Source organism: Papaver somniferum, chromosome 1 (assembly GCF_003573695.1).
Source record: "Papaver somniferum cultivar HN1 chromosome 1, ASM357369v1, whole genome shotgun sequence".
In the NCBI taxonomy this organism is placed as follows: Eukaryota; Viridiplantae; Streptophyta; class Magnoliopsida; order Ranunculales; family Papaveraceae; genus Papaver; species Papaver somniferum.
The window spans coordinates 217,828,102-217,840,120 of record NC_039358.1 but is presented as its reverse complement, the minus strand read 5'-3'; the positions used below and the strand labels follow the sequence as shown (position 1 = coordinate 217,840,120).

At 37.3% G+C, this 12,019-nt stretch overlaps 2 long non-coding RNA genes across 2 annotated transcripts; both read left to right on the top strand.

The window, feature by feature from the left end:
- The first annotated feature begins 3,835 nt into the window (after positions 1-3,835).
- Positions 3,836-8,056, top strand: LOC113337015. Its single transcript, XR_003354080.1, has 3 exons — positions 3,836-3,852; positions 4,210-4,277; positions 8,031-8,056. It is a non-coding gene; the product is annotated as an uncharacterized LOC113337015 (long non-coding RNA).
- Positions 8,057-8,692: 636 nt separating this feature from the next.
- On the top strand, positions 8,693-11,709 carry LOC113316063. The gene is made up of 2 exons (XR_003342981.1): positions 8,693-9,021; positions 11,549-11,709. It is a non-coding gene; the product is annotated as an uncharacterized LOC113316063 (long non-coding RNA).
- The last annotated feature ends 310 nt before the right edge of the window (positions 11,710-12,019 follow it).

Here is a 12,019-nt window from a genome sequence, read left to right as displayed (position 1 = left end):
AAATCAAAGAAGCCGTGCGCTGGTTAACAAGATTACTGGCGCAGTTGGAGGATTCCCATAATGTCTTTACGTGTTTCTCGTAATAATGTTTCGACGATACAACCACAACACATGGTTGAGTGACAAGATCTGAAGATGAGAAACAATATACTTAGGAGGAAAAGGCAGTAAATGTTACAACTTGGAAGGAGCAACTTCCGATCTAAACTCCGTAATGCCAGGGGTAAGCTGGACTATTTAAAGATCAGTTTCTTTTCGCCTTTTTCTTCCTAACTCTTAATTTTGTTTTGAATTCTGGGAATGGAATTCTTTTTTTTAGGGTGTAATGATGTAGCGACACGAATGTTTTCGTTGGGCTTTGATCCCTAGCCCAACCCAATATGGATGTCTTAAGTAAGTAGTTATCCCTTAGCAATATCAGTAAGCATGATTAGTAGAAATTTTAGAGAACTCTAAATAAATTTAGGATGCTTGACGTGTGGCAGACATGAGCAGTTAAGGATATTTGGGTCTTTGATACTATGAAACAAACTTTAAAGGGGTGAAGGATCATTTTTCATTGTTTTATCCGACATGCTCTTCTCTTCGAAAACCACTGTTTCTTTCCAATCATCTTGAACATATCAGAAACTATTGATTTGTGAAGAAAAATTTGAACGCAACTCGCCCTCCATCTTCGATTAAGGATTTTAAAACGCAAAGGTAGGGGGTTTTCTCTCAATTCTTCATCTAATGTCAGTTCCATTTTCTTGTTCTTTTTATGGATTTGTACATATTTTGCTGTTATTATATATATGCTACGACTTTCGCTAGGACTGTAAGTAAGGGAAAACTTGGTTATGCCGAGATCTAAGAATCCGAATCATATTTGGTCTACTGTATGCATGTGAGTCTTGGCTGGCTTTCTTCATGTAATAATAACCCTTGGACTTCCGCTTTTTGTATTATTATGCTTTCTAACTTTGAGTATTAATCAGGAATTTGTGTAATCCAAGTTTGGAATGATATACACGAGCCGTTTTCGGACTAATACAACAAGGTGTCTTCAGTTTAAGAATGTTCTTATTTTATTTGGTTCTAAAATAGTAGATACACTTTTTTACTTTTAAAGCCTAAGTTTCACATTATACAAGTGGTTTGTTGTTGACTAAGTTAAGTTTTGTAGACATTATCTTTGATTTGAGGCTTAAATTAAGAATAACTAGTATTGAATAGTGTTTGAAGAAATGTCTTTATATGGAACAATGAAAAGGATATTTTTTCCTTTCAATTTCGAACATTTTTGAGAATTGCTTTTGGTTCTACTGGACACGAGATTTGCACGTGCTCCTTTTAAATTCTTTAGTAACCATGTGTATATGAAAATTATTTCTTCATTTTTTTTATGAACACAGTTTTATGGATTTTTTTTTCGATCTTGGCAGAACAATGACAAGTGATTTTTTTCCACTCCTTATTTATTTGCATGTCGACGGACGTGTACTCGTTATTACTTGATTACAGTATTTTTATTTATCTTTCGAGGTATTTTTTTTATCTTTCGAGTGACGTACCATGGGATTTGGCCTTGCTGGACGGGTTGGAATCCAACCCGTTGGAAAGGAAATTCTCTGGTCCGTTACATTTGTATTCAGGAATTTCCCCTAAAATTCCCATTACCACGCATATAATATACTCGTTACTGATAACACTACGAAATTATGCATTCCTAATGCATAATCTTCGCATACTTGTGAAAAACATGTACTTTAACAGCTGACTTGCACCATAAAAGTCAGCATACTCCATAGTTTTGTCATGCTATCACTTGAAAACCCGGTTTTCAATGATTCTTGCACGTTCTTCTAACACTTTGGGATGGAATTTTGACACCTTTGTCATAAAATTCCATGGCCTGCTGCTACATCAAGCTTCAAGTTCATTCCAATTGATCTTTTCACACAAGACCAACTTCTTCTAGTCTCCATACTAGTGAAACCCAAACAATTCACCACTGAATTTGACAAACAAATGACACTAACTTGAGTAAAAGAGAGAAAAATCAGCAACTGTGTCCCCTAACACAGCTCTGATACCGGCTGTCAAATGCCCATTTAATCGCCTAAAATTTTCATGGGACATGATCGGCAATGATTGTGTTTCAATGAATCAACTTCACCCAAAATAATTCATCCTTGCATACTTGCATCAAAGTACGCATTTTCCTTCACTCGTTGCACAACGAAAGTATTTTCTTCTTTCTCTCTAACTCTTCATGCCCCCATAAGCATAAGAGGTTCTGCCATGTACTTCATCAATTCTCATACAACATCAGCAACATAATGAACACAAATATTACTGCAACAAACCCGTTTTATTGCACTAAAGGAAGATAACAAAACTCGTCCATCACATGGACCAAAAACAGGCCATTCACCCTCTTGGTGAATGCCTAACTCTCTCAAACATGAGACTAACTCTCTCTTGTGTATCCTACTAATTTTCCCACTCCTTAGGACTATTTATACAGCAAAATCACTATCCAAAACTGTAACGAGTCTCAAGCTCGTCAAAGCTATTAGACCAGTCAAGAGTCGACTAGGCCGTTAATGACTCGATTAATTAGAGATTAACCTTAACTAATAGAAATTTAATATAAAAACGATTTAGATATGAAACTAGTATCATTAGATAGGTCTCGAAAAGTTATGCGGAATGGACTACTCGAACGTGTCATTCGGATACCGAGCGGAGAAGATATCATCGGATAAGTATGAAGGGGTAAAATAGTAATTATACCTAGACCGCTTGGCTTCCCGTATCAATCTTCTGGGTGCCTAAAGTATTTTCGTTGGCCTTATCTTCCCAAGACGTGTCGAAGTAGGGCTGCACATACCCGACCCAACCCGCCGACCCAACCTGCACCCGACCAAAAATACCCGCACCCGACCCAACCCGCCGAGGCATGGGTCGACTATGGGTGAGGCACGCCAGAACCCACCTATTTTGGGTCGGTTGCGGGTAGAAACTTCCGTCACCCGAACCGACCCACCCACCCGCCCAAAACTAACGTAGGATCCTGACCCTTAGATCTAACCTAGGATGAATTATCAGAGCCGTTGGATTGATGTATAAAACTAAAAGACCTAACTTAACCTAACCTAATCGCAATCTCCTTCTCTTCTCTTCTGCGGCCTCTTCTGAGTTCTGAGTCTTCTCTCCTTCTCAGACAGACTCATCTCCATCCAAGTCTCCAACTCCATTCTTTTTTCTTCGCTCAGTCTCAGATTCGCTTTGTGGATCATCGGCATCACCAGAAGCAAACCAATAACGGAAGGTAAGATTAGGAACCGTTGTAAACTTGTAATTTTTTGATGATGTGATTTCTTGTAATTTTCAATTTAGGGTTTATCTGTTTAGGGTGTTGTTTTTTAATTTCAGTTTGGAATGAATTGGTATGATGTTACTATGTTAGAACTCAGTAATGAAGAGTTTAATCAGTAGATTCAAAGGATTCTTGAATGTTTATGTGTTTAGGCAGCGCTCAATTTATCTGAATCTAATACCCTTTATTTTATTTTTCCATGTTAGGGTTTGTCAAGATTGAAGAACTGAAGTTCAGTTCATTGGAGCTTGAAGAAGAACTGGTCAGAGTTGGTTTAAGAAGAACTAAGAAGGTATATCCAACTATGAAATTGTTTTGATTATTTAGGTTCCTTTTATATGTCCTTTCCATTTTATGGTTTGTTGTTTATCTGAATCTAATGTTTTTTTTTATTCCATGGTAGGGTTTGTCAAGATTGAAGAACTGAAGTTCAGTTCATTAGAGTTTGAAGAAGAACTAATCATAGTTGGTTTAGGAAAACTAAGAAGGTATATCCAACTGTTTTGCTTATTTTGGTTCCTTTTATATTGTTTAGGTGAAGTTTGATAGAATCTCATTGAGCATGATAAAAATGGTCCTAGCGGTGAATCGCAAAAGCTACTTGTAGCTCATTCTCTCTTTGTTGAGAGGATGTTTCTGTCGTTAACATAAGGCCTTCGGCAACCCTACCGCTAGGACTCAGTTGAAGCTACATGTTAGAATTAAATTGGTGTACTTCAATAAATTTTGTAACACCATAGGAATCATGAGCATTTGTTTGTCTCCTTGGTGCAATTCCCAATGGATAATTAATTATTTTATCCCTGTCATTCCCATGTGTTTGTATTGTGTATCTATGTTGTAAGGTGTCGGTGGGGTAGTGACTTATGTAACAAATTCAACTAATCAGAGTTGGTTTAGGAAAACTAAGAAGGTATATCCAACTGTTTTGCTTATTTTGGTTCCTTTTATATTGTTTAGGTGAAGTTTGATAGAATCTCATTGAGCATGATAAAAATGGTCCTAGCGGTGAATCGCAAAAGCTACTTGTAGCTCATTCTCTCTTTGTTGAGAGGATGTTTCTGTCGTTAACATAAGGCCTTCGGCAACCCTACCGCTAGGACTCAGTTGAAGCTACATGTTAGAATTAAATTGGTGTACTTCAATAAATTTTGTATAATCTCTTAACTTAGAAGTTTTTATAAGTTGTATGGTATGAACTTAAGAATTTTTATAAGTTTGTATGGACTGAACTTAGAAATTTTGTATAATTTCTGAACTTAGAGATTTTTATAAGTTTATATGGACTGAATTGATTACCTAGAAAGTTCTAATTGATTTTTTAAACTAAGTACTTTATTTGGTATTTGAACTAAGTCATGAGTATTTTGTTCAATTCAGTATGGTGTTAGTACTTTCAATTGTTTCTTTTGTGCAGGTTACCATGGTTGAAATCTCAGAAGATGATTCTGCTTCTAATCTTCCAATTATACATGGAGTGGCATCACAAATGGGACCTCCCCCTCCACGTCCAGCGCGTTCTGGACAAGTGCATGGACCATCAGCAGGGACAGGGAGTACCGCTGGCTCATCTACACCAGCTTCTGAACCTTCACATGCTTGTGCCGCAGGTGAAACATTAGATAATAATCCTAATGCTGGTGTGAAGAGATCAAAGGTATGGGATCACTATGATATTTATGAAAATGGTGAGAGAGCGAAATGTAAATATTGCAAAAAGGCTAATTACAAGATTGGTAAGAAAAATTTGGATGGTAAGAAACATGGGACTTCTAATCTCCAACATCATTTGGATAAGTGTCAGAAGTATAAGAATGAAATGAATGAGGCTAAAGCTGACGGACAACAAACACTTGACTTCCAGCCTTGCAAGCTTGGAGAGGAACCATAGTTGGTTGGGGTGTCTTTCTCTCAAGATGCGTGCAGGAGAGCGCTGATTAGATTTATCGTTACCGATGAAATGGCTTTTAGAATTGTTGAAGGTGAAGGTTTTATAGCTTTTTGTAAGTATCTTGAGCCTCGATTTAAGCTTCCAAGTCGTATGACAATACACCGTGATGTGTGCAAGCTGTTTTTGACAGAGAAGGCTAATCTGAAAAGTTATTTCAAAGCAAACAAGATAAGAGTGTGCCTTACTACTGACACTTGGACGTCATCGCAGAATTACAATTATATGGTAGTGACTGCGCATTTCATTGATCATCACTGGAAACTACATAAAAGAATTATCTGTTTTTGCTTGATTGATAGCCATGAAGGTACAAATATTGGAGAGGCTTTGGCGAAATGTTTGCTAGACTGGGGACTTGAAAAGGTTTTCACTGTGACGCTTGATAATGCGTCTGCAAATAAAGTTGTTGTTGACTATTTGAGGAAGAGAGTTCAGAGTTGGGGTTCTGCATTACTCGGAGCTAAACATTTACATGTTCGATGTGCGGCTCACGTACTTGCACTTGTTGTGAAGGACGGTATGAAGAAGTATCATACATCACTTCTCAGGATCAGGGCAGTGGTAAAATATGTCACGAAATCTCCCGCAAGATATAAAAGGTTTACAGAGGCTGCTGAGTCGGAAATAATAGATTGTAAAAAGGGTCTGATATTAGATGTGAGAACGCGGTGGAATTCTACTTACTTAATGCTTGTTGATGCTGAAAGATATGAAAAGGCATTTGAAAGTCTACGTGAGTTGGATAAGGCATTTTGTGAAGAGTTTTGCTTTGATATTCCAGTACCAGATAATATTATGGGTGATGGTGATGACACTGTTGATCTTGATGCTGATTATGATCTGGAATCAGACAATGAAGAAGAACTTGATACTACTGAAGAAGAAGATTCTGCTGCTGTCAGGAAAGCCAAGAAAAAAAACAGGCCAAAAGTGCATGCTCCTGAACGATACGATTGGTGCAACGCGAGAGTTCTGATTAAGTTTCTACACGTATTTTATGAAGCAACTGTTGCATTTTCAGCTTCTACTTATGTTACTTCTCATTCGTTCTTATTGGAACTTGGCACTGTTCGTCAAGAATTAGAAGAATGGAAAAATACACATGAGGACCCTTTCTTAAGCCACATGGGTGCTGTAATGTTGCTCAAGTACAACAAATATTGGGGAACATACCGAAAGATGAATTCGTTGATGTTTATGGCTGTACTTCTTGATCCACGAGAGAAAGAACATGGATTATTTGTGACTGTTGAAGATTTAATTGTGCATTATGACCCAGCAATGAAGAAAAAACTTGTAGAAAAATGGGTTGAAGAAGTTCTGAAAAATTTTGTGGAGTTGTTTGCAGCTTATAAAGCAGAAAATGTTAGATGTGCAGTATCTTCATCAGAATCTGTGGGCGAGACTAATTCCACTTCTACTCAAAGTTCTTCGAGTTTTGGAAGTACTATTTCTAGCAAGGCCAAGTATATGGCGGGAAGGAATAAACGAAAGCATCAACTGAGTAATGTGGAGGACATTGGGAGATCTGAGGTAGAAAGGTACTTGGCTGAACCGATCTACACACCCACAAATGAAAATGCTACTTTTGATATATTACAATGGTGGAAGGTAAATGCTGCGAGGTTTGACATTTTGCCACTTATGGCTAAAGATATATTTGCTATTCCCGTTTCTTTCGTTGCTTCAGAATCAGCATTTAGTACCGGAAAAAGAATTTTGGATCCTTTTCGAAGCTCCTTAAAGCCCAAGACACTTGAGGCCTTAATTTTGTTACAAAATTGGTTACGAACACTAATAGACATGGATTCATCTACCCTTGGAGTCAAGGAGGAGGAGATTGATATTGCTGAGTCTGGTATGTCTAAATTTTCCTTGGCTCTATTGTTGTTCATGACACTGTGAGTTTTACTGCAGCATGTTTATTACATGAAAGTACATGGTTTACTAAACATAATGCATGCTATGTGAATAGATTAACTGCCCTGTTATGTTAACTGCCCTGTTATGTTAGTAATCTATAACAAAAATCTTTTGAAATCCGAAGATCACTCATAGTTATCTCTATATCAACATGTCAGAGGCATTGTCACAATGTCGTGTACCTCATATCAATTGGATTTCTTAAATTCAGTTATCTGTTTGATGTTTGTTATACTGTTTTCTATGGTTTGAGAATCTTGAAATTTGGCTTTTCAAATTTTGCTTTGATCTGTGTATTGTCTGTTATCTTGATGTTCTTAGTATTAGGATATTTTATATGTTCTTAATTTTTTATAGTTGAATTTGGATGTTGAGATTATGATGAAGCTGAGTTTTTTTGCATAGGTCAGGGCAATCATTTTTTGCATCTGAGTTTTTCAAGTTAACGACCTAAAAATAGGGTTGTGAAGCTTTATGTTTGGACACTATGTTATTGAGGTCTTTTGGTTATTGGGGTCCTTTGATAGTGAAGCTTCATGTCTGTCTAAACTTTGTGTTCTATATTGAGGTCGTTAATGTTCAATTTATGGTATTGTGTAGCTACCGTGTACTATTTCATCTAATTACAGTGACTGTCCGGTGTACTGACTACTGATGGGCAGTTTGTGTTGGTACTTGCTGTTGTTGTGGATGGATAAACTAAAATGTTCATTTCGCTTGAAGAGCTATTTTACTTGTTTCAAGAAATTCATCTACCCTTTCATTCATTCTAATTGTTCATTTCGTTTGCAGAGCTATTCAGTTTCAGTGACCTTGCTGCTTCTTCTATCGTCATAGACTCATAGATGATTGATTCCTATTGGCTTAGACAAGGTAATGACGCCAAGGCCCAAGGGTCATTGTCAGTAGCTTGATCTTTCTGAGTTCATCTTTGTTACTGTAACTAATTTACAGACTTCGTTTTATTTCAGGCTTTCAGCCATTCGGAGGTAAAACATCCACAAACTTGCAGGCTTGCAGCGACTCGCCGTTGGTCGCTTTATATGATATTAGGCTTTAGTATAGTACGCAATACTCAATAATAATGCACTCTTTTATCTTTTGAGCTTTGAACAATTGAACTCTGTTCATTTTTATTGTTAGCTTTATCAACTTTGTTATACATTTATACTGTTATACAGTTATACTCATTGCATAACTCTGTTCCTTGTTAATGTAATGTACTAATGTGACAATGTCATTTTATTTTATGGTGGGTAACCCACCACCCACCCGACCAAACCCGCCGTCACAATGGGTCGGGTGAAAACCGACCCATTTGTTGTTGGGTCGGTTGCGGGTGACAACTTCTGTTACCCGCCATCAGTGGGTCGGGTGGTGGGTGAGGCCAAAACCGACCCAAACCGACCCATGTGCAGCCCTATGTCGAAGAGAATTCATTCTCTTTTCTTCTTTCTCTTTCTTCTTCTATCTTCTATGTTGTTCTTCTTCATGTTCTTTCTCTTTCTCTTCTCTGTCGATCTCAATTCGAAGAATTGAGTTTGTTATCGTGTGAGAAATTGCTTAGAAACTCGTCAGTAAGTTGAATCGAAGGATTAGGTGATTGTACTGTGATTGTTTGAGCTCGAGTGAAGTAGGAGTGATTCTGTTGAATCAATTAGGGTTCTGTTCTTGAGTTGGAAGAGAGATTAAGAGGAGTTTTGAGTTTCTATTGGATGAAGATCGAATGGGTTGGTGTTTAATTAATGTTCTGAAGCTGTTCTTATGAAGAATCACGAACCAGGTAATTTAGGGTTTAAATTAATTCGATTATCTTCTTGGAATTTTTGTTGTTTGTTTGAATTGGTATATGGGTTTGTGTTTAATTGAAGTTTAGATGGATGTATTAGGTTTAATTTGATTTCTTGGAATTAGGGTTTTCCCATGTTCTTCCCCAAATTAATTAATTAGGGTTTGTTTTAGTATATCGACTTATGGTCATTGAAGTTGGAATTGTTGTGTTAAGTTTTACAAGAAGAAGATGATGCTTGACTTGTTGTTAGTGAAATTTAGAAATTAGAGTTTGGTATAGAAGCTTGTTCTATTGTTGTGGTTGTTAATGATTGAAGTTGAATGAGACTTGAGTAGAAGTATAGAATTGTTGGTGGAGAAGCTGATGACATTGAGGCTGTTTGATAACTCAGTTGAGCGGGTGAATTGGATTTAGCAGCAAGTAAGATGTTGGTGGTGCTGTGAACTACAAGGAGAAGCCTGAGATGTTATAAACTGAATTAGAGGGAGATTGATGTTGTTCTGCTCAATGGATTGTATTGGTGGTTAGGTGGATTGTGTAGCTGAAGCTAGAGGGGTTTAATCTGATTGACTCTTGTAATTAAAGTTCCCTGGTGAATTTGGTTAATTGAGTTGGAGTAGACGTTTGTGGTTTCAGGGATGGTAATTGATCGGAGTTGAAACTAATGGAAGTGGTGGTGATCTCTGAGATAGGGTGAAGTTAGTTAAATATATGGACTGTTGTGGTTGAATTGAAGACTCATACGTGAAGAACTGATATTGAAAATGATTGGAGTTTAAGATAATAATGAAACTGAGATTGAATCTGTTGCTGTGAAGGTTTGGTGATGATACTGTTGAGATATGAGAGATGGATTATTAGTTTTACACTTGGTTTAACTGAAGATGATTGAGATGCAGCTGAGGATGTTAGCTGATACAGTTAGAATTGCGACTGAAGTTTAGAGATTACAATAGGAGCAAAGGTTGTGCAGTATTCAAGTGATGCAGGTGGTATGACGAGTTGGTTCTGTAGCTGGTGGAGGTTTATAACTGTTGACAACAAATAAAAGAACAGGTGGTGATGTAACAGCTGGAAGATGATATTGAGTTGCAGGTGAAGATTATGAAGAGGCTGTTGGTGATCAATATGCAGAGTGATAATGGCTTGGTAATGGAGCTAGTTATGGATTGCATAACTGAGACAAGAGATGTTGGTATATATGTAATAGGTTGTAGTGAACTGTGAATATGTAAGCAAGATTGCAGTTAGAGTTAGTGTGAATTAGAACTAAGAAGTTGTTTCTCTTAGAATTGATGTTAGTGTGAACATCTGTTTCTTGAACTTTTGCCTTTACTTTAGTCATCCTAATCAGATTGTCTGACTGACTCTGTTTTTAGCTGACCTAGGATATCTTACTGAGTTGAATCGGTTCGACTCAGAACTGGCTCAGTGAGCCAAAACCAGACTTGAACAGTTGACCATAGACTTGACTTTGACCAGGACCGGACTTTAGACTTGACCTGACCTTGACCAGTTGACCATTTAACTTGGACTTTGACTTAACCCTAGACGTTGATTGTTAGTTGACCCCGTTGACCATTAGTGACTGTTGGTTGACCCAGTTTGACCAGGCCTTGTGTTGTTGGGCCGAGCTTAGTGGGCTTGGGCTCAGTGCCATGTTTTCTTAGTTTGAGGATTTGGACCTCTTATAGTCTGAATTAACCTTTGCTATTCTTCTAAGTTGTAGATATTCATAATACATATCTAATGGAATATAGAACCAATCCAATAGAATTAATAAACCTTTAGGTGTGTTAAAGATAGATAATAAAAATGTGTAGAATCATAATTGGGCTTAGAACCATTAGATAGTTCACTTTGCTTATAAATAGAGAATTGTATGAGATTGTGTTATGAGCCTTGTATGAGCCTTTTGGCTAATCGCTTAGAGTGCTGGTGTGTTACTCTATATTAACTACGATCGATTCAACGGATGATCTTGTAGACATCGGATCTCGAGGTAGGCGAGGCTTGTCATCTAATCGGGTGGGAACTCTGTAACCTTCTTGTAATCATTGAGTTTTTCTTTTTATCCGCGAGCATGATGCGCACTTACTTTTTATGAATATATAAGACTGTAATTGGATGGGTATGTTGTATGATATGCTTTGTGTGGTTTCCCCGCGAGGAATGCATGTGGTCTCCCCACAGTTTCTCGCTAAACTCTATTAGGCGAGAGGTCGTTGCGAATATTATTACATTTATTTTATATATTAAATTTCTGTCTTTAATAGGGCGGGAAACCGTTTGCGAATATTATCTATTAGGCGAGAGGTCGTTGCGAATATTATATTATATATTATCTGGGGAAATCATTCATGTGCATATCATACTTGATGGATGTGTTAATTGTTCTCATTTACCGTTGTACTTTAATTATTTTATCTCTTGGTAATATGCTAGTGTGTTTACTTGAAAGTTATTTGTTTCCATTGGGCACCCTTTGGGACGATGTACTCACTTGTTCCCACATCAGTTTCAGTAATCAGAAGATATGGAGTACGCGAAGATATCCGTTTCGTAGCTTAGAGCTTTATCGAATATAGTGTTGTTGTGTATCTTATATGTATTCTTTCTTTATTCTGTAAACGACACATTATTATATTCATATCACTCAAGAGATTTCCAATTGTATAATATCAGTGTGTACGGGTATGTTCTGGGATTAGCTTTTGCAATTGAAACACTTAAGATCATTAATCTAGTTTTGATGCTTTAATTAGGTTGTAATCTTATTGGCTAAGCAGGTGATTAGGTTGGGGAGTCACAGAAACCGTGCACAACACTTGCACACGCATGGAACAACCATGTGTCCCATCAGGTAGTTTCCATAACCGTCAGCTTGTTTTTCCAACTGCCACCTTTTGTGTTGTCAAGCCAACAGATGCCACACCTGTTCTTGGTGGTTATGAACACTCCACACATGGTTATAAACTTCTTTTATAAC